General features: G+C 35.3%; 1 non-coding gene and 1 pseudogene across 1 annotated transcript; one reads left to right on the top strand and one right to left on the bottom strand.

Annotated features, from left to right (window-relative positions):
* Positions 1–16,908: 16,908 nt before the first annotated feature.
* On the top strand, positions 16,909–21,079 carry LOC130589537 (uncharacterized; annotated as a pseudogene).
* LOC125492174 (small nucleolar RNA R71) lies at positions 19,414–19,520 on the bottom strand. Its single transcript, XR_007268618.2, has one exon. It is a non-coding gene; the product is annotated as a small nucleolar RNA R71 (small nucleolar RNA).
* Positions 21,080–23,231: the final 2,152 nt, after the last annotated feature.

Consider the following 23,231-nt stretch of genomic DNA (forward strand, 5'->3'; position numbering starts at 1 on the left):
TCTTAATAAAATGCTAGCTTCGCTAGACTTAGTGGTTTGGATTTTGTCCTATATGGGTTTAGAAGTGGACTTAATTGACTTTGGAAATGAGTTGGGCCTTATATGGACCTAATTTTGGACTTGGTAATATATTAGTTCAAAGTTAGACTTGAAAATGCACATGGGCTCGAAATTACTGGATTGGAATAGACTTGGATTAGACTTGGACTGGGTTTGACGTAGAATAGGGTTCACATAAAGAAGCAAATGGGCCTAGATTTTTACATGAGCTAGACTTATATGGGCATAAGATGGACTCTAATGTTAGCGGCGCTAATATGAATGCATGGACTCGAATTAGATGAACCTAATATGAATGCAAAATGGACTCTAATGCATATGAGCCTAAAATGAATGCAAGTAATCAATTGGATTGACTGGATTGGATTGAATGAAGGTGTTAAGAATGGAGTTAGAATTTTCAAAATTCATTTTCAAAAGGGACCTCTTGTTTTTTATTTTGCTAGGAAGAGATGATGGATTAATTTTGAGGATATATATTTTTGTAAATGTCATGTATGATGGTGATTAGTAAATACTTCTTTATAAAAATGTAGAATCGAAGGAGGTGTAGGATTGATTTTGAAAGATGTTAGTTTTTGAAATTGATTTAATAAGATTGGTTTAGGATTGATAGGGAGGATCAGTTGGATAGTAGGGAGAAAGTGGTAAGAGGTATACATGCATGACAACTCTAATTCTACAATGACCACTTTATATGCACTTTTTTGGACAAACTCGAACTTGCATAAAAAGACTAATTGTTTTAATTAGGTAAGACTCCTATAATGACCATTTTTTCACGCTAATGCAGACAGATCGAACATAGGATCGATCACCATGATGAATAAATCAAACAAAAACATGCGATGCACAGACTGCGTGTCGCGCAGCAATGCTGCGCGCGGCGTACAGTCGTGCGTCTGGCGCGGCACGACAGGTGCAACTTAATACGCTTGGCGTACTACTCCCCCGAAATGTCTTTCGGGGATTCAGGCGAAGTTTTGGCCGATTGAAGATTTTGTTTAGACGCGATTTTTAGGAACGACGCATAATAATGACAATTTTACAAGATGATAACAGGCAATATTTGCAATCACATGCAAATGTCATATAACATGGATGCAAAAGTTCCAACTTAAAGTCCAGTTCTATTTTTGAAACTATTGGTCAAGTTTAGGTTCAGTTTGAAAGGGTCCATGTCTAAGACATTGATCCCACGCTTCGTACCCCTACCTAAAGAGGTGGCCACGTGTAAGACGCACTCCAATTCGCAAGTCAGGAACAAGAGAACAATGTCATTGCTGGGTAGGTTTGCTTATAAGTTATAACTAAGATCCAACACTATGGCTCAGGGCTCTTTTTGGAAGGACAAAGCGCAAACCCCCGGGGGTGACCTCACACATAGAACATCAAGGTAGATTGTCCTTATAAGGGCTGAACAAAAGCCACGCATATGCAAAATTGTAATGTCATTCTAATGCATGTAAAGAGTATGAATCGTATTTTTCGAGTTTCACCCACTCATTAAAAAAAATTAATTTTTTTTAAAATCCTCCCCAGTGGAGTCACCAAATTGTAGGCGTGTTTTTATTTTGCCTAAGCGGGATGAGCACGTATTAGATTTGACTACCCCACTGTAAAGGTTTTTTGTACTGAAAACGTTTTGAAGTCTCCAACAATTCTTTAAAGAAAGAATCATAAACCTAATTGGATATTGGAAAATCATAGGGACAAATTAGGGACTTATCCAATGTTGATTTCCACGTCTAGACTCCATACATGGTCAAAAATGAACCAAAGATTGAGTTCGGGGATGAGGATAAAATAGAATCAGGAACTATGTTTCCCATTGCTGGCCTTAAAGGTGTCAAAAATTGGGCCGACCCACGAGTGAACCCGTATCCGACCCAAACCCAACCTGTTCCGAGTCAAGAGTGGAAGGTTGAAAAGTCGACCCATTTCGACCCAGCGTCTACCCGTGCCCAGTTGGACCCATGGAATTTGGAAGCCCAAACCATACGGGGCCGACCCAAATTGGACCCGTGCCCAGTTGGACCCGTGAAGAACGACCTAGACCCAACCTGTTTCCAACCAAAATTAACCCGCACCCAACTTCACCCACAATGACCCACTTAAACCCACCTAGTTTCTACTCGACTAAGTTGTCACCCGACCCGATTACCACCCGACCTAGTTACCACCCAATCGATTTTCCACGCGACTTAGTGATTTTTATTTATCGTGTTGTAATGTAATTATTTATTTAATTATATGAGAATATAAGTTGGATTTCTGATAAGAAATCGATTAAAGGAAATATGTCATATAACTTATATCAGAGTTGATATTACATTAGTATCTTATAATTGTGTTACGTTGAAAGCTAATTAGATGAAGATATATGAATTATGTCTTTGCTTTGTTGCTATTTCATGAAAGATGGTGTATTATAAGTGAATTGGATAATGTTGTCGCTATGTGTACGCCAGGGCTGATGTTATACTTTGTTATGACTTGTGTGATTCATCTGATTATGATGATTGTTGAGTCGTTTCAAGTAAAAGCCACCAAAGCATGTGTCAAGCTTATTTACGGGTTTAGTACTCAGCCTTGCTGATGTTTGTATGTTGTTTTGTCATTTTTGTGGCATGTCACTTGGTGGGTGGCAGTTTCTTAAATGTTTCAGGTTGAAGTCGTAATCTTTTACAAGTTGAAGCTAAGACAAGATGGTGTAGTATTGTATTCGTTTTCGAGGTGAGGACGCTCGACATGGTAATAAGCTAGTAATAAATTATTTATAACTATTTTTGTACTTAAGAGTCGTTAGTGCTGCTGATTCTCTTTTAGATATTGCTCTGCGAAAGCGTTGAGGTTGTTGAGTTTTGGAAGTAATTTATTATTTAAAACTATAACAGGTTAAAACTATTTCTCGATTTAGAGTTGTCCAATTTTCAAAGGAAACTCTGCCGAATTTTTTGTAGAATTTTATGAAAATAAAGTTTGAGAATCAGGGCGTAGTTATAATAGTTAATTAAATTGAATAGAGTTGGGAATTGAGTTCCACACTCTCCGATGTAGTTCTGCGTGTGTGATGGTAATAGTCCGGGTTATCTCTACCAGAGCCTTTTCCGCTATGCTAAATTCTCTATAAGCTGGTCGTGAGAATTCGGGTTGTTACACCCCCAAACTCAGCACATGGGTCCTAACCTTCGGATCCATTATCTTTATATACCTCTTCACCCTCTCAACCTCTGTTGGTACCACAGTAGTAGCAAAACGGGACAACTCAATGAACTTGTTCGTATACTCCTGAATGCTCAAAGTCCCTTGAGATAATGACAGGACCTCCTCCTGTTTCTGCCAGCAATGCTCGTCTGGGTAGAACATCTCCTTCAATTTAGCAACGAATTTCTCCCAACCAAAATCTTTTGTAGCCATTCAGCTTGCACGAATCGTGCTCTACCAATTGTCTGCCTCCATTTTTGGATAATAGGTACCTTTAGGGACCAATTTTGTAGGAGGACATCCAGTGGCTGCAAATAATTTTTCCATCTCTCAAAGCCAACTCTCTAAGATAACAGGATCCGCAGCACCCTCATAGGTCGGCAGCCTATAACGATCAAACCTATCAAAAACTGACTCCCACCAGCAAGAGCATTACCACGGTTGGCCAAACAGATGATGACATTTTCTAATGTCTGACGTCTCCAGCGAGTCGCTTCTTTTTGCGCATCAAGTGTATGACAGGGAGGCATACTACAAAAATATATATATTAGTTGATAAATCACATGTAAGAAAAATATAGCACATCTTTTAACAAAAATAATTCCCAGAGCTTTCTTCCTACCCATGTAACTCTTGCTAAGAACTTTTCTTGAAGCCTAAGACAGTAGTAATCCTAGTTACAACACTACATACTTCATAAGAAACATGTAACAACTCTGAGAGAGTTTTTGGAACGTTTGATATGATACCAACTGTAACACCCGACCCATGCGGAGTCGAGTATATTGTCACCAAAGCGCATCCAAGGCCAACAACTGTCCTCAATAACCAACACAAGTTCTTCCGGCACATTTTGCGGTTGAGATTTCTTAGGGAACAATGAAGCATGATCCCCACTCATGTCCTCAAAGAATCTGTTAGAGATTCTTTACGGAACATGTGACAATTTTGGTTGAAGCATAAGTAGAAAAAATTTCAGAGCTTGTACTAGTTTCCTTGTTCCTTAATACCTTAATAAATACTTAAAAATCTATATGATTCCTTTGTGTCATTTGTAACAAAAGAACTAATTCATAATATTTATAATTAATTATGCTTTTTTATATGTCTAGTGTCTCAAGCAAATGACACAAAAACAGAATCCTATTCTAATATTATTAATTCAAGAAAATAATATTAAAAAATCCAATAGAGTTGCTAACTTAAACTAAAATCAAAGTATACAAAAAATTGGAAAAGTATATGTTAGTAACGATAGTAAATCCTCTCTCTTAAGCCAAACACATTGTACTTAACCTACTTGAAGAGATTTTCTCCAAAATTAAGAGGGAAAAAAGGACATAAGGTAAAGAATTCAATTCAAATTAGGAGCGCCAGTTTTTGGAAAAGCCTCAATTTCAAAAAGCCCTCAATAGTTAATAACCTGAAAATCTAAAATTAAATCTTAACCCTAAAATTTGAAATTGAATCTTAAATCTTCCTAATGAAATTAGAAAATAAATCTTCCCCTTAAAATTGCAATGAAGAAGAACGATAAACCCTTAATTTACACTAGGGAAATCATATTCAAGTAAATATGGCACATTGGTGTTAATATTACATGCAAAGGGTTTTACACAACAAAATCAAGAGATAAAAGTAAGAAAATGGGAGGAAAAATTAAAGATGGATCCCACTTGAAATATGTTTAGAGATAGCAAAACCAATATTTTGTAAATAAAAAAGGCGGTTAAAGTTATAAAAAAAATTAAGAGCGATAGTTATTTTAAAATGTGATATAAAAAAGGTACTTAAAACGAAAAACTCTCTGAGTTGATGATGATTAATAAAAAATCAAATTCATGGCCTACAGATATTAATGGGAATAAATACATTTAGCATTTAGTGAGCCATTATTATTACAAATATAACATCCATTTTTTTGATAATACAAACACGCATATTTAACTATCCTTCTTATGGTACCATAATGGTACTCTTTGGTATTAAAGGTGGTTAACAAAGACTCAACCTGCCGTGAAAATGGGTTGGTTCTGCGCATAATTTTTCGATCCCTGGTTCCGGCTAGACCAGGTTATTGGACGGGCCGGGTCAGGGTCAGGGTCGGAAGCGGGTCGGTTCATAAGAGGGTCACCTCATAAACGGTCGGTAGTGGGTCAGGCCAAATGAGTAATGGGCCGATGGCGAGTCGACAGTGGGCGGGCCCGCAAACGAGAAAGAAAAGCAAAGAACAACGAGAGCCAAAAGTAAGTTTAAATGAATGTGAATCCAAATATGTAATTGTTTTTACAAAACCTATTTTATTTTTCAAAATTATCGGGTTTCTTTATTGGCCCTATAATGGTGTTGTCCAATAATGACCCTATCCAATAAAGCCATGTTAATAAAAGCCTTGTAAATTTGACACGTAGCCATTGTGCTACCCTATCTAATAAACGAGGTCTAGTTCTGGCTTGGCCTGGTCCAACTTTTGGGCAAAAACATCAAGCCACGGGTAACATAAATATGGAAATTTATGCTAAATGATGGCCCGCCCGAAAATGGCCTGGAAAGCTCGTTTGGTACGAGCCGAATCAACGAGTTTTTCAAAGGAAAATTTGGCCCAAGGTTTCATCGTCCCGCCGCATGGCTTTGGCGCTAAACGGACTACTTTTTTGGGCAAAGCCCGACCTGACCCGACTCATTATCCCCTCTATTTAGTATCGTAGTATTAGAAGTAGTAGCATTAAAGTTCTATAGGTGGATTACTTTTTAACCTGAAGGGTATTTGTAGTAAAAGTACTAATAATAAGAAGTGTCCATTGTCTAAAAGTGATTATTATAACTAGAAAATAATTCTTTTAACAATTATCGAAAGCTTGAAATAGTTATTTTTTATCTATTAATATTTTTAAAAAGGAATATTTGATTAGAAAATGCTAACGGTCCCGGAATCTTAGATAAAACAATATATGTTACCTATATTAATTATTCTAGTCTGAAAATAAATTATTTTATTTAAATAAAAAGATTTTTCTTTTTACTGAATTGGTGAAAATTAATATAAGGGTTAAAGTCTTGATGACAACAACTTTCAATTTTCATTAGGATTAGCGTCATCAGGAGATGAAAATTTTGAGTTTTGCAACTCTCATGATGATAGTGCATTATTGTTTCATGGTGTAGACTGTTCTTAGTTTCAGCACCTATTTTTAGCTCTTCATCATTTCTTCTATATGTGTACAACCACTCTCAACTCTCAAGTAATGGTATTTTTTCCATTTTATATTGGTTTAATGTTTTTTAAAAAATGTATTCTCAAGAAGTTGGTTGCCTTTACTAAGTAAATGCATAGTTATTTTATATATTATTGGTAGTGATTCAGTGAATGCAAGGAGTGTTATTACTACTATTTAGCAGTATTTCTATTACATAATGTTAATGAAGCTTTTCAAAGGTATGAGACATCCAACTGCAAAAAAAAAAAAAAAAAAAAAAAAGGTGTAGCAAATAAAAAAAACTAGGAAGGAAATAGCAAGTAATAAATGCTTTTGAGTTAGAATAAAAAATATTTAATTGATTAATATAGATAGGATTACTTTTATTACTAAATAACAATTAATTAGGTATTTATATATAAGATTATATTTCTAAATCCGGGGTATCTGTTAGCGTGCTCGTATAAAATTTACTAATATGTGCGAAATAATTAAAATGAACTGTATTATTTGATATGGATAATAGTAACTTTATCCAAAGTGGTGTGCAAAATAATATGAGGGTCACAAATGAAATAATATTCTGATAATACACTGTAGTAAAAGCTTCTGAAAAAACCCTTTTGAAATTTACAAATCTTTAAATAATATGAAGATACATATGATTTTCTTTTTCATATTGGTTTACAATAAGTTTTAGTACTTGGAACATTATATTATCAACAGAACTCATATTATATTGCACAACTGATAGTTAATAAATATCTATAACTATATCCATGTATATTATTAAAACGTTTGAGGGAGCACCACAACCTGACACAGTGGACATTGGCCCCATGTAGACTCTACATGACATCCTTCTTTTGCTTTTAAGCGATAAAAATAATGCAAGAGGTTTTCATTCCTTGACCTTTTACAGCGTAAAATCATTATTGAACCACCAAAACACAAATCTTATTTTATTATTGTAAGCGTGTTTTTATTTTGCCTAAATGGGAAGAGCGTGTATTAGATTTGACTACCCCACTGTAAAGGTTTTTTGTATTGAAAACCTTTTGAAGTTGCCAACAATTCTTTAAAGGAAGAATCATAAACCGAATTGGCTATTGGGAAACCATAGGGACAAATTAGGGACTTCTCCAATATAGATTTCCCTATCTAGACTCTATAGATGGTCAAAATGAACCAAAGATTGAGTTTGGCGGTGAGGGTACAACACAGTCAAGAACTATGTTGCCTATTGATGGCCTCTACTAATTACCACTTCATGTCAATGTTTATGCAATAGGGGTAAACTAATAAAGGACGGAGGGAGTAATATTTTAAGCACCCTAAAAATAATTAGTCTAGGTTGGTTTAGAAAACACATAAAAGACTGTTTTTTAAAATGATATCTTATTATACAATTAATTTACAGGTTCCTAGCAGGTTGTTCAAATTAATCTGATTAATATTAGAACTGTTCTTTAGGTCTTTGATTAACAAAAATAACATGTGGGTGATGAAATCATTGAGCAAGGAAAATCATATAATATGCATAAAATAATCACGCAAGCATATAATAATGTATGAAAAAAAGGGTTTAGAATATACAGTAGAACGATTTTATATTAAACATCTACATCATGAAATAAATCGTTAGTAACTTCAATATAAAAATAGGAATTTTTTTAATGACCCTTAGAATTATACTGTGGCTTTGGTCTGCGAGATTGACAACCTTTGAGACGAGTAATCATGAAGCCTGAAAATCTGAATGTATATGTATGTAGAATGAATGTGTTTGTTTTTGAAAGATCAGAGTTTTGTTGGGACGTTTTATGTTTCATAGAGAGGTTTGTAATGTATTCGTTGAGTTCGAAGTGTGTTTATGTGCAAAATTCGTTCTTTAATCAATAAAGAAATTAGGCTTATTTATAGGAAAAATGACATTGTGCGTCATGCACCAAGGCTGAGGTGTCAAGCGCATGACGCGGCTTGCCCAATAGAAAGCGTATACGTAGTACGTGTTTTGAAAAGATAAGAAAGAAACTTCGCGTCACACATAGAGAATTGCGCTTGACGCATGACTCTTTGTGAGTCAGAAATCCATGTGTCAGGTGCAGATTAGTGCACCCGACACAAGTGAACAAAGTTGCGCCTGACACAAAGACGTCCGCCAGGTGCAAGCTCGTGCGCTAGGCGCACCAGCCTGACTCCTGACGCACTGTTGCAAACTTTTCTAAAAACACGTTTTCAAAGATTTTCTTTTATCCTTTAATTCTGGAAATCTAATTTTACGGGATATAATCTGATTTTAACAAAAAAACATATCATTTGAAAATATTTATTTATTTTAAATAATACAATTTATTGGGTTTTCCAAAGAACTTGGCTCAAAATACAATTAATTATCATGAATAATTAATTGGGCCTTAAAATAGGATTTTAACACTTTTCGAAATAGTTTTTAGACTGCTCTACCCTTGGGTCAGACCAATGAAGACCACAGTATGTTTTATCTTCAGATTCTTAAATGGGGAGACACGATTATGTGTCAACAGAAGCCCCCTACTTTGACCGAGGTTCAAGAAACTGAAAGTCAAAGTATACGGTGTCGGACGGAAAACAATTCTAAACGCTCTGCATTTTAGAGTTGATCTATATACGTCGGTCTCTACAAAACAAAGTTAGTATGCAGGACAATAACTACAAGCAATCTGGTTACCTATAGAAGAAGATGTTAGTAGATAGGTGCAAATAACTCAGAGAAAGCACATAATGATGCAAACTTAGAGTCTCTAAGGATTCATGAGACTCTATGCAATGATTAAGGTTATGCAAAGATAAGGGATGACACGTTATGCAAGGTCAGGGTTATGCAAGACTAGAATGTATGCAATACAAGGTTAGGGTTTTGCAAGGTCGTAATGCAAGGTCAGGATTTCGCAAGGCTAGAAGATTTGTAGAATGATAGAATGATTAGAAATAGATTAATTTATTAGAAAGATTTTTGAAAATCGTTTTTTGTAAAGAATCGGTTTCCGTAAACGAGGTCTGCAGATTATAAGTTTTTGGGAGTTTGATACTGAGGCACCACCACATAAGGAAACCCCCACTTTCGGTGAGCTTGTCTTGAATTAGGTGTCGCGAGCCTTGGTCAAAATGTTGATTTGTCTTAAACGTTTAGATTTATTACTGGGAATTGTTCATTAGGAAGTTGATTTAGGCAAAGTCAAATATCGCTAGAGACCATGTAATTGTCGGAAAGTCATTCTAGGAAAAAGGAGGATTTGGATTGAAAAAATAAAAAAAGGTTTAAATTTGTGACTCAAATGAATGTAGGTAGGAAAAGGCTTTGACGAGGCTAGGTTCAGAGTCGAATCTATGTCAGGATCTAAAAAGAGATTATGCTCCTGCTCTAGAAAATCAAATCATTAGACCATGACTAAATTTATTTTATTGAAGCAGTCGGATCTCGAGATAAGGATTCCTACGTATCCTTGCGAAATCAGACCATTCATAATTTTAGATCTGATTTCTTTCTTTTATTATTAATTTTTTGTATCCGAACTTTTTCCTAGGCCGCCCTTTCGGGTTTCCAGGCTATCAGGCTTGGATATACCTTGAAAAAGGAGTTACGGTTGATGAAAGGTTGAAAGGTTTAAGGCTTGAGGCTTAGATTAAGGTTTAATTGGTTAACTTAATGGAAGATCATGGATTTAGATTATACTGATTCAAGGTTTGATGAATCGAAGGGATTTGAATGAGTGGTAGAACTTGTGTGCAAGCCCCCCTAGCTTGATTTTGTATTTTTATTTTTGCCTTTGGCTTTTTCTTTTTACACTTTTGTGCGTTTTGCTTTTGCTTTTGATCTTCTTTTTTTGCACTTTCACTTTTTTTTTTTTTTTGCCTGGCATTGATTTATTTTGATGTAGTAAGGCTTGCACACAAGTTATTTATTTAGGGTATTGGAAGGTTTAAAGGTTATTTTTGGAGCTTTGATTTTGAAAGGTAATTTGGCTAATGATGGTTTATGGATGATGGAGGAAGAATAATTCTATCCAAATTACGTCAATTTTTTTGTTTTTCTCTTTTTTTTCAATGTCTTTTTATTATACTTATTAGTCAAGTTAATTAGGTAATTTAGGTTTCATAATTGAATTACAACCATAAATAAAATGATGGAAGGCCAATGCAAATAAAAATGCGATTATTTTATTAATTAGAAAAGAGAATGATGAGACAAGGCTGATCACATTATAGTCCTAAAGGATATACACTCGATGGGATAGGAAATGAAGTAGCTAGGGGAGGGACTCTCCTACTCAACCTAGAAAACTAATGTTAAATGACCAAGCCCCAATACTATTTAGGCACTGCCCAAGGGGTTGCCATTGTTGCTCGCTTTTGCTAAAAGCAGAAGTGGCAATCTACCGACTTCAACCATATCCTGCAGATGATGCTTCAAAGTCCAGTAGTGTGATGTCCGGAACTATGTTGACCATTGTTGGCCTCTACTAATTATCGATTCATATCAATGTCTATGCAATAGAATAACCAAATAATGTTTTAAGCATTCTAAATTTAATTAGTCTAGGTTGGTTCAGGAAACACATAAAAGACTTTTTTTTAAGTGATATGTTATTGTACAATCAATTTACAAGAAACCTAACTGGTTGTTCAAATTTAATCTGATTAATATTAGAACATTTCCTTAGGTCTTTGATTAACAAAAATAACATGTGGGTGATGAAAGCATTAAGTCATGACAACCATATAATATGCATAAAATAATCATGCAAGCATATAATAATGTATGAAAATAAATAAAAAGAAAGAAAAAGGTTTAGAATATACAGTAGAACGATTTTATATTAAACATCTACATCATGAAATAAATCGTTAATAACTTCAATAAAAAAATAGAAATTTATTTAAGGACCCTTAGGATTATACCGGGGCTTGGGTTTGTGAAATTGACAACCTTCGAGAAGAGCAATCGTGAAGCCCGAAAATCTGAATGTATATGCATGTATATTAAATGTGTTTGTTTTTAAAAGAAATGAGTTTTTTAGGGAGGTTTTATGTTTCGCAGAACGGTTCGTAATGTATTCTTTGAGTTCGAAGTGTGCTAATGTGCAAAATCCCTTTTTTCAGTACATAAATTAGGCCTATTTATAGGAAAATGACATTGTGCCTCACGCGCCAGCTGCGTCTGGCACAAATTGATGTGTCAAGCACATGATGTTACATGCCTAGTAGAAAGCGTACAAGTGGTACGCGTTTTAAAAAAGATAAGAAAGAAACTTCGCGTCTCACATAGAGAATTGCACTTAACGCAGGACTCTTTATGAGTCAGAAATCCACGTGTCATGTGCAGATTAGTGCACCTGACACAAGTGGACAAAGATGCACTGACTAAGAGACATGCCCCAGGCGCAAGACCCTATTCCAGGTGCAAGCTGGTTAGCTAGGCTTACCAGCCTGGCTCCTGATGTGCCTTTGCCAACTTTTCTAATAACACGTTTTAAAAGATTTTCTTTTATTCTTTAATTCTGGAAATCTGATTTTACGGGATAAAATCTGATTTTGACAAATAACAAATCTTTTGATAATATTTACTTATTATAAATAAAAAAATTAATTTTTATTAAACAATTAATTGGGCTTTTCAAATATTTGGGCTCAAAATACAATTATCATGAATAATTAATTAGGCCATAAAATAGGACTTTAACACTTTTCGAAATAGTTTTTTAACGACTTTCTAGACTGCTCTGCCCTTGGGTCGGAAATTAAGACCACAATATGTTTCATCATCGGATCCTTAAATGGGGAGACACGATTATGTGTCTACAGAAGCCCCCCACTTTGACAAAGGTTCAGGAAACCGAAAGTCAATGTATACGATGTCGGGACGTAGAACGATTCTAAATGCTCTACAGTTTGGAATTGATCTATATACGCCGGTCTATGCAAAATAAAGTTAGTATGCAGGATAATAACTACAAGCAATTTGATTACCTGTGGAAGAAGATGTTTGTAGATAGGTGCAACCAACTCAGAGCAAGCACATAATGATGCAAAGACATAAACTTAGACTCTCTAAGGAGTCATGAGACATTATGCAAGGATTAAGGTTATGCAAAGCTAAGTGATGACACATTATGCAACGTCAGGGTTATGCAAGACTATAATGTATGTAATGGAAGGTTGGGGTTATGCAAGCTTGGGGTTTCGAAAGGCTGCAATGCAAGGTCAGGATTTCACAAGTCTAGAAGATGTGTAGAATGATAGAATGATCAGAAATAGATTGAATGATTAGAAAGATTTTCGAAAATCGTTTTTAGTAAATAATCGGGGTTCGTAAACGAGGTCTGCAAATTATAAGTGTTCAGGAGTTTGATTCTAAGGAACCACCACATATGGAAGCCACCACTTTCGGTGATCTCGTCTTAAATTAGGCATTGCGAGCCTTGGTTGAAATCTACGTGATCTATCTTGAACGTTTGGAGTTTTTACTTTGGATTGTTCATTGGGAAGTTGATTTGGATTGTCGGAGACCATGTAATTGTCGGAGAGTCATTCAAGGAAAAGAAGGGTTTGGATTGAAAAACTAAAAAGGTTTAAATTTATGACTCAAATGAATAATGTAGGTGGGAAAAGGCTTTAACGAGGCTAGGTTCAGAGTCGAGTCTATGTCGGGATCTAGAAAGAGATTATGGTCCTAAACTTTAGAAAATCAAATCATTAGACCATGACTAAATTTATTTTATTGAAGCAGTCGGGTCTCGAGATTAGGATTCCTACTTGCATAATCATACCATTCGTAGTTCTAGAGCTGATTTCTTTCTTTTATTATTATTTTTTTGTGCCCTAACTTTTGCCTAGGCCGCCCTTTCAGGTTTTCAGCCTAACAGGCTTGGATATAGCTTGAAAAAGGAGTTAGGGTTTATGAAAGGTTGAAAGGTTTAAGGCTTGAGGCTTAGATGAAGGTTTAGCTGGGTAAGTTAATGGAGAATCATGGATTTAGATTGTACGGATTCAAGGTTTGATGAATCTAAGGGATTTGAATGAGTGGTAGAACTTGTGTGCAAGCCCCCCTAGCTTGACTTTTTATTTTATTTTTGCCTTTAGCTTTTTATTTTTATAATTTTTCGTTTTGCTTTTGCTTTTGATCGTTTTTTTTCACTTTGAATTTTTTGCACGTTTTTTAGTTTTTCGTCTGCATTAATTTATTTTGATGTAGTAAGGCTTGCACATAATTTATTGGTTTAAGGTATTGGAATGTTTTAAGGTTATTTGTTATTTTGAAAGGTTATTTAGGTAATGATGGCTTATGGATGATGGAGGGAGAGGGGAATAATTCTACCAAAATTACGTCCATTTTTTTGTTTTTCTCTTTTTTTCAGATCTCTTTTTATTATTCTAATTTGTCAAGTTAATTAGGTGATTTAAGTTTCATCATTGAATTAGAACTATAAATAAAATGATGGAATGCCAATGATAATGAAAATGCGATTATTTTATTAATTAGAATAAAGAATGATAAAACAAGGCTGATAACATTATAGTCCTAAAGGACATACACTCGATGGGAAAGGGAATTAAGTAGCTAAGGGAAGGACTCTCCGACTCAACCTAGAAAACTAACGCTAAATGACCAACCCCCTATATTATTTAGGCACTACCCAAGGGGTTGCCGTTGTTGCCGACTTTTGCTGCTGGTGAAATTGACAATCTACTGTCTTCAACCATATCGTGCAGATGATGCTTCAAATTCCAGTAGTGTGGTGTCATATGCCCATTTCCTTGATTATACTTGTAGTAAGCATTAGGATTCTATTTACTGAATCTTTTCTCAGGAGCAGAGTCTAGAGTAGGGCCAAGAGGCTGAAGTGCTTATTTTGCATGAATCCTAGTGAAGGCTTCGTCTATGGTCATGCCCAATGAAGTGAATGTCCTTTGAGGACCTTGATAACATCTCTTTTCAGTAGTTTGGGCATTTTCATTAGAGCTAGAAGGGTTATTATTACTCTTCTTAAAAGAGTTGTTGTTTGTTGGAACCCTTGTTCTTGTTGGCTTGCACCTCTTTTTCAATTAGCAACCCTGCCTTATAGAGCTTCGTGAAAGACACTATAGGTTGGAGTTTAATATGTTCTCCGTACTTAGGTTGTAGATTACGAACGCCATTCGGACTTGGTCCTCTTGAAATGGTCGGTTAGTCATTTGTGCAGCTTTTTCCCTTCATATGTTAAGGAAGAAGTCTTCGTGGGAGTTGTGTTTAGTTAACTCCAACTCACGAAGGCCACTAGGAAGCTGAGTATTATATATGTATTATTTGTGGAACTCTTCTCCTATTTAGTCACAGTCATTCAACTTTGCCTTATTCAGTAATCTGAACCACTTGGATGGATGTGCATCCATGGTCAAGGGAAAAAAAATAATCAAAATAGGTCCTTACTTGTTCATGCCCTTGAGAGCCATAGAGATGGAGAAAGCTCTTAGATGATCATCTAGGTCTTTGACCCCCTTGAATTTTGGGAGGTCACCAATGTTACCTTTTTACGGAGCTTGTCCCCCATTCAGCTGACGATTCAGAAAAGTCGGAGGATTCGTCTAAAAAGGTTAGGATGCGCTTGGCAAGTCTGGAAGTAGGTTGACCTTGTAACCTCTTTGTCGGGCGTTCCCAAGTTTTAATCTCAAGACATGTCCTGAACAGAAATCGAATGGACCTCGTGAATTTTAAGAAATAATTTTCGAAATGAGAAATGGAAATGAGGGATGGAGAAATGGAAATAAAATTATGTAAAAGTCAAAAAGAAATTATTTGCATTTGGATTGAAAATCAAAATTTCAAAAAATGCGGTCCACATATTTTTTTCGGTCTGGACCAAAAATCAAACATTCGAAAACTTGGACCTAATTAGGGTCATAATAAGTAAATTTGGCCTTAGGCTCCAGAATATCATAAACGGGCCTGCAGACATGGTTGATGCACCACCTATCCACTAAATTCCCCCCGGAGAGGGGCTGCCTCTTTCTTTAACCCCCATTCGGAGATCGCAATTGATGAGCTCCAGCTTGAATACATTGAAATGACCGTCGAGATCTACAACGTTATGTTTTGGTGTATGATGAAAAACGTACGAATATTTACATTGTTAACAAGCCAAATGTACATGAACAACAAGCTAAATGAATACATGTATAAAATGCATAAAAATAATGTAAACTTAAATATTCTAAGAAATTATGTAAGTCAAAAAATTAAATTATTCGCATTTGGACTGAAAATCAAAACTTCAAAATATGCACACCAAATATTTTTTTCGGTCTGGACAAAAAATCAAACATTCAAAAACTTGAATCTAATTAGGGTCATAATATGTAGGTTCGCCCTTAGGCTGCAAAATATCATAAACGGGAATGCAGACATGGCTGCTGCACCACCTATTCCACTAAATTCCCCCTACAGCGGGGTTGCCTCTTGCTTTGACCCCCCATTCGGAGATCGCAATTGATGAGCTCCAGCTTGAATACATGGCAATGACCGTCGAGATCTACAACGATATTGTGGTTGACGCTGATCATGATTGGTCTCACCCTCCACTGCCCCGCATTGTCTACCAGGACCTTGCACACTGATTTTAAACACATTTTCAGGTGGGACAGCCGGGCATTCAACGAGATTTTGTTGTAAGGCTTCCACGCCCGACCTCAGGATGCGGGTACCACTGATCAGGTGTATTTTAGCCTCACCGATCATGCGAACAGGGGCGCTAGGCCTTTGGCCATGCAGGTTCCCCGCATGTGTTCATCAGCTGATGTTCGAGTGTCGATTACACCCCGAACGTCTCGGAGTTTCAGCTTGCTTACCGATACGAGATATATGCTCCAGGTGGGATCGAGGTGAAGTCCTCCCTCCTGGACTACGCTTTTCCTTCCCAGCACGAGGTCTCTTTTGTTGAGCACATCCATCATTCTTACATCTTGTCGCCCCAGCTCTTCCTGCTACATCCAGAACAGTGAGTAAATCTAAACTGTATTATTTTAGTTTTATCTCTATTATTTTAGTTTTACCGATACGGTGTCGTGATGCGGTGGTGACAGAAATCGGAAGTGAAATACAAGATGCTAGGTTATATTTTGGTGTATGGTGAAAATGTGCGAATATTTACATTGCTAACAAGCCAAATGTACATGAACAACAAGCTAAATGAATACATGTATAAAATGCATAAAAATAGTATAAACTTAAATTTTCTAAGAAATAATGTAAGTCAAAAAAGTAAATTATTCGCATTTGAACTAAAAATCAAAATTTCAATAAATGCAGACCAAATATTTTTTTCTGTCTGGACCAAAAATCAAACATTCAAAAACTTGGACCTAAATAGGGCCATAATATGTAGGTTCGCCCTTAGACTCCAAAATATCATATACGGGCATGCAGACATGGCTTCTGCACCACCTATTCCACTAAATTCCCCCTGGTGCAGGGTTGCCTCTTGCTTTGACCCCCATTCGGAGATCGCAATTGATGAGCTCCAGCTTGAATACATGGCAATGACCGTCGAGATCTACAACGTTGTTGTGGTTGACGGTAATCATGATTGGTCTCACCCTCCACTGCCCCGCATTGTCTACCAGGACCTTGCACACTGATTTTAAACACATTTTCATGTGGGACGTGATAATTATCTATTTTACGTATATTTTATTCACTTCTATTATCACTTTTGGGTTAAAATACGAGACTTGTGATATATTTTTATCTTATATTTTGACATTGGCAAAATTAAACTATTTTGGTAACAAAGTTGATTAATATATGAAATTGACTCTCTTTGTGAATACTATATTTTAGAGCCATTGATCTATTACTATATATATGTGTCTTGTAGGTATAATTTGCAAAAGAAAAGGGAATGAAATTAGCACAACAGCAGAGAAGCCTACTAAATGATGGAGTTGGGTAAATTACTAAAACAAAAAGAAAAGAAAACGTGGTGCTGGGCCGAGAAAGAACAAGGCAGCCACAAGAGGGGTTTATGGGGAAAACCCACTACAAGAAGACAGCAGCTATAAAAAGGAATCCTACGGAAGACTAAAAGAGGAGGCGGCATTGAGAAATCACGCAGCATTGAGGGAGAAGACAGAACACAGCAGCGACGACGCACAACAGAGGCGACGGCGACGCAGCACGGCTGCGGTGGCTATTGACGGAAGTCAAAAGTTCATCTAAACTGGAGTTTCTTTATTTCTTCTCTTAGTTAGTTTATGTTTGATTATTATGTTTAATTTCAGATTTTTAGTTTCAATTATTTTGTTTGATTTAGTTTTTATGTCTAGCTAAATTTCTTTGTTCTAGGGCTAGATGTAGTCTTTTAATTTTCTGTCAATGAATTGAATAATTGTTGGGTTAGTTTAATTTAAATTGCAATTTGATAATCTTGAGTTCAATTGCTTACTTTTGATAAGGGCCCTATCAATTGTATATTTAAGGTATTGGATTATTAGCGGAAGTGAGAGTTCAATGTTAGTTCGTGGGATTATTAAATGGTAAGAAGTATAATTTTAGGAATAGTTATACTCTTAGGGTGGTCGTTTATATGAATTCTTATTCTTAATGAGTTTGTTATAAATTTTATGACCACGGAAGTAGGCATAAGTTTAGTATTCAAATATACGTTTTCCGCCTTGGAAGAGGGGATAATATACATTAGGACTTCGGCCATTGCGATCTAATTATTTTACCCTGCAATTAGTTTAATTTCATTGTAGAAGTTAATTGGTGAAATTTAAGTCGTAGAACCATTTCTTATACTTGATTTATCCCTATTGTCTATTTTATTAGTCTAGTTTATCACCACCAATCACTATTTCTGGATCGTCTAGATAATATTAGTATCTCTTAATTTGGTAGTTGATCATACCTCCTTGTGGGAAACGATATCTTGCTTACTCTATATTTACTTTAATTGACCCGTACACTTGCGGTATTTTAAGGTACATTTAGGACCGACCAATTTTTCGGCGCCGTTGCCGGGGAGGCAATAGTTCAATATCATACTAGAGGGAATTTTAATATTAGTTTAGACATTATTATAGTTGTTTCCTGTGTTAGTGTGGTGTATTAGTGGTCTGCTAGTTTGTGGTAGTAGTACTAGTTTAGGTAATTGTGATTGACCTATTTAGTGATCTGCTATATACTTCAATTTGATTATAGAATTTACTATTCAATTGTAGTTTCTTAATTTTTGTTTTGTTTGCTGTAGTTTTAGTATTATTATTATTGTTTTCGTGTGAGTAAGTCTGTGGTCTTGTCTTTTGATTTAATTTTATAGTTTATTATAGTAGTTTATTTTTAGTAGTGGTTTTAAGAATTAGTAGTCTAGTTATTTTGAATTGTTACCTTTATAGTTTATGCCCCGTTCTAATCGTCTTTGGTTTCATTGATCCTGAGATTGAAAAACAGCTCGTGCACTAAGGAAACAAAGAGGTTGGAGCAAATACAAAAGCTGCCGATTTTGATTTGGAGTACATCTTTCTGAAGAATCTGACAATAAACCATTAGGATGGGGGATAACAACAACGAAAAGCCCTACGTGACTACGCAATGCCGAATGCTAGTGGAGCACCTTCAAGTATTGTAGGCCTACTATTTCTGCTAATAATTTTGAGCTTCGCCCTGCTTTAATTCAAATAATTCAACAAGACCAATTTAGTGGCCTAGATAATGAAGACCCTAATGAACATATAATAACTTTTCTTGAGAAATGCGACACTGTTAAGTTAAATGGAGTGACTGACGATGTTATTCGACTTGGTTTGTTTCCGTTTTCACTTAAAGATAAAGCTAAAATGTGGTTAAAATCTAATCCACCTAATTCATTTACAACATGGGCTACATTATCTCAAGCTTTTCTTAGTAAATATTTTCCTCCGGGAAAAACTGCTAAGTTTCGAAATAATATAACTAGTTTTGCTCAATATGATGGGGAGTCTTTATATGAAGCATGGGAAAGGTTTAAAGATTTACAACGTAAATGTCCTCATCATGGTGTTCCTGATTGGTTACTAGTGCAAACTTTTTATAATGGTCTGAATGAATCTTAGAATCACTATAGATGCCGCTGCAGGAGGTGCAATAATGGGTAAAACTACTGAAGTAGCTAATAGGTTACTTGAAGAAATGGCTTCTAATAATTATCATTGGTCTAATAATAGGGGTAAACCAAAGAATGTCGCTGGTATGTATGAAGTAGAAGGAATTAACATGTTAAATGCAAAAGTTGACAACTTAGTTAATTTGTTTACTAAAATGAGTAATGTCAATTCTGTGTCTACTACTATGCCATGTAATTTGTGTGGAGGTGCTCATTTGACCAATGAATGCATTAATGTGGAACAAGCTCAATTTGTTTCTAATTTTATAGGCCACCTAATAATGATCCATACTCCAATACTTTTAATCCTGGATGGAGAAACCATCCTAATTTCTCTTGGAGGAATCAAGGACAAACAAAATGCTGTGTTAACTCACAAATTCCACCTGGTTTCCATCAAAAACAACCCCAACAAGAAATTAGACCATCTTGGGAACTACTATTGAAAAATTAGCTAATGCTACTTCTGAAAGAATTGAAAAGTTGGAAACTAAAGTTGATCAGATTGCTATTTCTAATAGAAATGTAGAACTTCAACTTGGACAGTTAGCTAATGCCATCAATTCTAGAAGTCAAGGAGCTTTGCCTAGTAAAACTGAAGTTAATCCTAAACAACACTGCAATGCTGTCACTCTTAGAAATGGTAAGGAGTTAAGTACCATAAAAAGTACGATTAAAGAAAATGAGGTCGCCAATGAAAGTGAAAAAGAGAAGGAGAATTATGAAGCTGAAAAAGAACCTGAATTAACACCTCCTCCCCCATTGAGACCTTATGTTCCCCCTATTCCTTTTCCACAAAGACTTAAACAAACTAAATTAGATAGTGAATTTGAGAAATTCTTGAAAATGTTTAAGCAATTACATATTAACATTCCTTTTATTGATGCTTTAATGCAAATTCCTTCTTATTCTAAGTTTCTTAAGGAAATTATGTCTAAAAAGAAGAAGTTGGAAAAATATGAAACCATTGCTTTGAGTGAGGAATGTAGTGCTGTGATTCAGAAAAAGCTTCCCCTAAACTGAAAGACCCAGGAAGTTTTTCCATTCCTTGCACTATAGGTGATATTAATTTTCTAAAGCCTTGTGTGATTTAGGTGCAAGTGTCTCTCTTATGCCTTTATCTATTTGCAAGAAGTTAGGACTACATAATATAAAATCTACCACTGTCTCTTTGCAACTTGCTGATAGATCTATCAAATATCCAATAGGAATACTAGAAAATGTGCTAATTAAAGTGATAAATTTATTATTCCTGTTGATTTTATTATTCTTGATATGGATGAGGATGTAGAGGTACCTATTATTTTAGGTAGACCTTCTTGGCTACTGCTGGAGCTATTATAGATGTTAAGAATGGTATTTTAACGTTTGAAATTGGTGAAGAGAAAGTTCACTTCAATATATTCAGTTCTTCTAAAAGCAATTCACAACGTGATCTTGTTTGTCAAGTTAGATAATTGAAGACATGACTAAGAAAAAACATGTAACTGATGCTACTAATGATCTACTTGAAGTGTGTTTGAGTAAAACAGGTACTCCTCCTAAGCTTAAGAAAGCAAAGGTAAGAAAAGTTTTTCCTCCAATCAAGGAATGTTTTTCATGGAGGAAAAAGGGTGAATTCAAAACAAAAGGTAAGTCTCCCTTGATAACTAAGACGACCACTAAAGGAGCGACTAACTCCTCGATTGATCCTGGTTAAACGGAACTTGATGGAAGTCAAGCTATAGACTCTAAACAAGCGCTACTTGGGAGGCAACCCAAGCACTTTTAATTGTTTATTTTTCTCATTTAGTTCTCTTTATGCTTGTTCCTTTTTTTTTTTTTTTCAGATACAGAGACGTAATGAGCTGGATAATTAAGATAAATCTCTTATGCATGTTACCTGCTCTACTACATGCTGCTGCTACATGTTGCTGTTACTTGCTACTGCTATAACCCGCTAATAGCTACTACTGCTATGTCCTGCTACTTCCTTTTATTCTGTGCTGCTGTGTGCTGCTGCTACAAGCTACTGTATCATCATTATCACAAGAGTAGCTAGCTCGCTGCCACTCTCTTACTGCATTGCACTTGAGACGTCGTCTTGCACCCCAGGTTGTTTCTTTCTAACTCTTTATAGTGCCACATTGCTTCATATAATCTGAGTTTATCGAAACATTGAGGACAATGTTTGTAATAAGTGTGGGGGAGAGGCTTAAGCCTTGATTGCTGGATTGATGTATTGTTGTGATGCTGGAATTAATTAGTGTGAACAAACAGGTTTAACAGGTTTAGAAAATGAAAAAATCTAATTGGATATGCCATATTTTAGGGGAGGTGCTGTCAAAATTTATGCAGAAATTTTAATTTTCATGTCTGATATTGATTTGAAGGCAAATTCCATTAGCTTAATTTGACTGAAAAGAAAAAAAAAGTTTTTCTAGTTTTGTTGCAAGCTAATGGGTTTTTAATTTCGACTGATTCGGAGAATGGCATAGCATAATTGTTCAAGTGTTTGGCAAGTGGTAAGAATGGTTATTTAAGATTTGATTGTGATTTACTTGGTGGACATCTATAACCATTGTGAGATCCTTTTGAGCCTTTTAGTAGACTAAAACATCTGTATTAGTCTCTATTTTTTTGAGAGTGTGTGTTAGTTCCTGGTGAAATATAAACTCTTGGATTTGCATTGGTTTCTTCGAGACTACATTGAAACATGAGCATATATTAAAATGATAAAGGCATTTGTTTTTGTTGAACCACATTTAGCCTAAGCCACCTACATTATCATATCTCTTTCTAAAGCCCCTCTGAGCCTTAAGCCTATTTCTTTTGTTTAAACACTTACAAGCTTATTCCCTAAACACATGACTTTTATCTAATCTTTGAGCTAGTGAAATATATGACATGATTAAATGGGGTTGTACGTCATACTTCTATCTATGTGTAGGTGATTATATTAATTTCCAAGATTTTTTCTCAAAAAGAAAATATCAAATGAAATGAAAAATATGAAGGAAGAAAAGAACAAAATATGAAAAGAAGAAGAAAAAGAAAGAAGAGGTTGATATTGAGAATAAAAATGAGTTCGGAAAAGTTTATTATTAGATATATATGACAAACATTTGAGTAGTTGGAGTTTTGACTGTGACCATTACAATTGGCCTTTTAGAGATTGTGTACTCCACTAGTCTTAAAGATTTTGAGCACCAAATACTAAATACTTCCTACCCTTTACCCGAGCCTTACATTCAACCTTACTAAAGCCTTTTGATTTTTATGCTCTATGTCTTCTTAGTGGTGGAGAATTGAACGATATGCAAATTTAAAGAAGAAATATTTCATTTCGAGTCGACTTCTTAGGTTTGAGTGATAATTATTATACCCTAAACACATGAGTGTTATAATATTTTATTTTTATTTGCACAACTAAAGTGAGGGTTCACCAAGTTAATTACTCAATTACTCATTCTTGAATATGGTTGTGGTAAGATTGAATGGAAACACTAATACATGAAGTACTATGCTTTTTGAAGAGTTGGTTGGTCTTTGGCTCATTGCTTGTGACGTCTAAATAATATTTTCGAACTAAAATTATTTCGATAAATCATATTTTTGGTGTTTGTGAAA

This window comes from Beta vulgaris, chromosome 7 (assembly GCF_026745355.1).
Source record: "Beta vulgaris subsp. vulgaris cultivar EL10 chromosome 7, EL10.2, whole genome shotgun sequence".
In the NCBI taxonomy this organism is placed as follows: Eukaryota; Viridiplantae; Streptophyta; class Magnoliopsida; order Caryophyllales; family Amaranthaceae; genus Beta; species Beta vulgaris.